The sequence below is a fragment of the Pinus tabuliformis genome, chromosome 1_2 (assembly GCF_031772625.1).
Source record: "Pinus tabuliformis cultivar Carrire ecotype Pingquan chromosome 1_2, CPIR1, whole genome shotgun sequence".
NCBI lineage: Eukaryota > Viridiplantae > Streptophyta > Pinopsida > Pinales > Pinaceae > Pinus > Pinus tabuliformis.
Genome location: NC_142298.1, coordinates 30,378,414 through 30,383,309, shown reverse-complemented (window position 1 = coordinate 30,383,309; position 4,896 = coordinate 30,378,414).

Genomic DNA, 4,896 nt, shown 5'->3' with positions numbered 1-4,896 from the left:
ATGATCATTTGTATGTATCTCATTAATAATTACATGAATTATATTTGTTAAAATAAGTTATGCTAAAATTAGATTTTGTATGATCATCTGTATCTATCTCAGTAATAATTACATGAATTATATATGTATGAAAATTTATATGTATATCAATTTTATTCATTTATTTTTTAAATGCACTCAATTGCATGTTTTGAATATATATGTAATTGTGTACCAATATCAATTGTATTCATTTGTTTTTCAAATTAAGGAGAATGCAAGTTCTGCAAAGATATTTAGTTGTGTACTAAACTCTATTCAATAAGAATTATACAATATAGAATTATACAATATTTTAAAATATTTAATAATAATTATACATTTAAAAAATAAAACCATTTTATAATGATAAGATATTTTCAAATAGTTAATAGCAATGGTACAATTATAAACATAGCTTAAAAAATTAAATTTCATTTTAAAATTACAAGGTATTTTAAAATAATCAATAACAATTATACAATTGTAAACACATTTGAAAAAAACATTTTACAATTGTAAACATGGTAAATAGAAAAACCATTTTCAAAAGACTAATGCCAAAAATTATTGAAGGTATTGTCAAAATGCTATGTTACAAGAAAAAAAATATGCAAAATGAAGAATCATATGGAAAATACTTGCTATATGATATTACAAAATATGAAAACTGCCCCCTTAGAATCAAAAAATATGATAATTAATGAGACATAGGCCTCCCATGAGAGCATTCATGCGCTATTTAGACAAGTATGCATTCCATCTTATGCATGTTATTTGGATCAAGTATCCATTTCCTCTTGTGCAGGTTGACTTCTCGGGTAGCCTATCTAGATTCACATCCCTCATCCTCACACATTAGCCATGAATTTAACTTTTATGTATTCTACCAAATGAAAAAGGTTTTGGGAAAATGATAAAACTATACATTTAACTGTGGGGAAAGAAAACAAATTATATCCATTTCAAATACAACTCAACCAATGGTGAAATTGATCATAGTGGTCAAAAAGCATTCTTCTTTATCTCATTCTTAGAAGCCTGAAAATAAAGCTAAAGTAATACCATTAGAAAATGCTGAAATAAATTATTCAAAAGTCAAAAATATTTTTTACGGCGTTGGTGGCATTATTGAAAAAAAAAAAAAAAAGCTAAAATAATACCATTAAAAAATGCCGAAATAAATTATTCAAAAGTCAAAAGTAATTTTTACGGCGTTGGTGGCAAGAATAATTCACTAATTGAATCAAGATGAAAGATTTCGATGGTAGTTGTGTGTTTCTAACCTTTATGGTACAAATGTTGTTGTGCGGATGTTGTAGATTTTTTCGTGGTTTTGTGTGTCCTTTAAGTCGTCCACTTTACTTCTACTAAGAGCTTTGAGAGCTTCCAGTGCAACACATTGCATCCAATTTCATCCCAATGCTGTAGTCTCCCCGTGGTTATGAATGCAGCCATGATTTGTAACGCAAAAGACAATGTGAATTTGTAATATGGCCAACATATGTGAGGAGGAAGTCTTGAATTTGTAACACCAAACATGATGCTAATTATTAACACCATTGTAAGAGGATAAAACGAGAGGAATTTCATGTGTTTAAAATATATAAAAACTCTAACCATCATTTCACATTAAAACCATGTGCTATTATAATTGCATTAAAATTTAAACCCAAATATTACATCTATTACACCTATGACCACAATAGTTCAACCATAAACCGCCGCAACATGGCATTATTTAAATTGTAAGGCATGCTTCACGATAAGAGGCACATGTTTTACGTAATGACAACCGCTTTTTAATGTATTTTTCATTTCTAATTTGATTTTTCTTTAAACGTTATTCTTGTCTTTATTTTTCTCTAATCCTCATGAGTGGTGATAAATAAATCCTCATGAGTGGTCATAAATAAAAGGTATAGTAAAATGATAATCATAATTTGGTAATAAAATATTTTAAATATGGTTTAAACACTTCCAATATTCAAGAAAGTTATAACTTTCAACTACATTCAGGGTGGTGGCTATGATAATATACTTCCATCTATTAATTTAAACCATTAGATAAAAAACAAGACTCTATCAATTTAAATCATGAGGTAAAAGAGATTAATTAGAAAAATGATTTGAGTACCTAATTTCAATAGGGAATGCCTACGAGAGTAAAGAGCTTATGAAGAAAAGTCTAGAAGAGAGCTTGATGTATATATTGAGATTTAGTTTAGTGGGGTCATATTGTAGCTCCCATGGATACTTTTGAATAGGAACAAAATGAGGTTAAACAATTAATTTTGTTTCTTTTATCAAATTCTAAAATATTTTTAAAATATACAATAAAATTTTCATTGTAATTAACATATTCCAATTAGCATATTATTTTTTTAAGATGTTTTACTTCATCCTTAAACTCACCATTAGAGCCTCTTTCGCATTTTTATCTGTGAAACAATCTATTAATATTGTTTATACTAACTATATATAGACTATATATTTTACTAAAATATAATATAATACTTCACATTAAAAACTCACTATTATTACAATGAATTAACCCACGGGATTACTAATAATATAAAGCCAATGGGTTGATATTATAAACCCAACACATTAATATTAAAAACCCAAGGAATTAATATTATAAACCCTTGAGATTAATATTATAAACCAAATAAGTCAAAGGAACTTAGCCCAAGTGGTATGGTTCACTATTAATTCTATAAACCCAAAATATTATTAACATCATAAACCCAAGGGATTAATATTATTAACTATATTACAAACCCAAGATATTAATAATAAACCCTAGGATTAAGGTTATAAACCAAGGGGATTATAAAATCTAGGATTAATATTATAAACCTTACAATTATGAACCTTGAGATTATAAACCCTAAACCAAGTATTAAAAATGAGAATAAACACTAAACTCAATATTATAAAGCATAATGTTAAACCCTAATTTATTCAATTTCACAATCTGACATTGAATATATTGAAATGTAATGTATCATCATCACAATGAATTTCACATTGTTTTTCATATAGAAACGTTACTTGTCACACCGCGACATTGGACGTATTTTTGTAACATTCCAACATCACAATATTAAACCCTAATATTAAAATAATATTATAAAATCAAATATCATAAAACCATACATTTTGAACCTTCGGATTATTATTTAATCCATAGTATTATCATGATAAATCTTAGAAAAAATATTATAAATTATATGATTAGTATTATAAATCATAAGATTATTATTATAAATCCAATATTAAAAATCTCATTATTATAAATGTAATATTAAATCATAATATTATTAAACGTAATATTATAAACTACAATGTTATAGACACATTATGAGAAACCCTAATACTACTCCCTTGGGTCAAAAAATGGAAGAGGTTAATATCATAAACTATTGGGATTGATATTAATATCCCAAGGAAGTAATTATATAAACCCTTGGAATTAATATTACAAACCTAAGGGATTGGTAAACCCAAGATATTAATATTATAAAACTAATGAATTAATAAACCAAAAAGATCAATATTATGAACCTAAGGGATCAGTAAACCGAATCATTAATATTATAAACACAAGGGATATTAATAAATCCACGTGATTAATATTATAAAACCAAGTGATAATATAGACCCTTGGGATTAGTATGATAAAATCAAGGCATTAATGTTATAAATACTAGGTATTAATATTATAAACCTAAGGCATTAATCAACCCAAGGGAATAATATTATAAACCCTTGGGGTTAACAAACCCATTGATTAATATTATAAATCCAAATGATATTAATTAATCCAAGAGGTTAATATTATAAACCTAGGGGATTATTAATAAACCCAAAGGAATAAGAAACACAAGGGCATAATGGTAAATCCTAGGATATATGTTGTAAACCGAAGGAATTATATGCCCTAGGATTAATATCATAAACCCTAAAGTTATAAACCCTAAGCCCAACATTATAAATGATAATAAACCCTACACTCTAAACCTAATGTTGTAAACTAGAATATTAAACCCTAAATTATTTAATGTCACAATTTGACATTGAAAAAAATTGCAATATAATGTATCATTATGTCAATGGTTCTCACATAGCGATGGTGTTTTTCATATTGTGACATTGCATAGATTTCCATACCATTCTAGTGTCATAATATTAAACTAAATATTATAAACCCTAACATTATAAAACCTGACATTTTAAACATTAAGATTAATGTTATAATTCCAAGGATATATATTATAAACCCTACGATAAATATTGCAAATCGTATGATTAATATTATAAATGTTATTACTAATATTATAAAGCCATGAATTTATATTATATACCCGAAGAATCCTAAATCATAGAAACAATATTATAAACAAGAATATTAAACCCCTAATTTATTCAATGTCATATGCGACATTGAATAAATTGCAATGTAATGTGTCATTGTGACATTGATTTTAACACTACTTGTTCCATAATGGCAATGCTTATCACACTATGATATTGGATATATTTCCATACCATTTCAAAGTCACAATATTAATCCCTAATATTAAACCGAATATTATAAACTCTAACATTATGAAACCCAACAACATAAACATTAATATTATAAACCCCTAGGATTTATATTATAAACCCTAGGAATTATGTTATAAACCAAAGGGATTATAAAACCTAGGATTTATATTGTCAAGATAACACATTAAAATTATTAAGACTAATATTATAAACCCTAAACCAAATATTATAAACCAAAATAATCCATAAACTCAATATTATAAACTAGAATATTAAAATGTAATATATTCAATTTCGCAATGTGACATTGAATAAATTGCAATT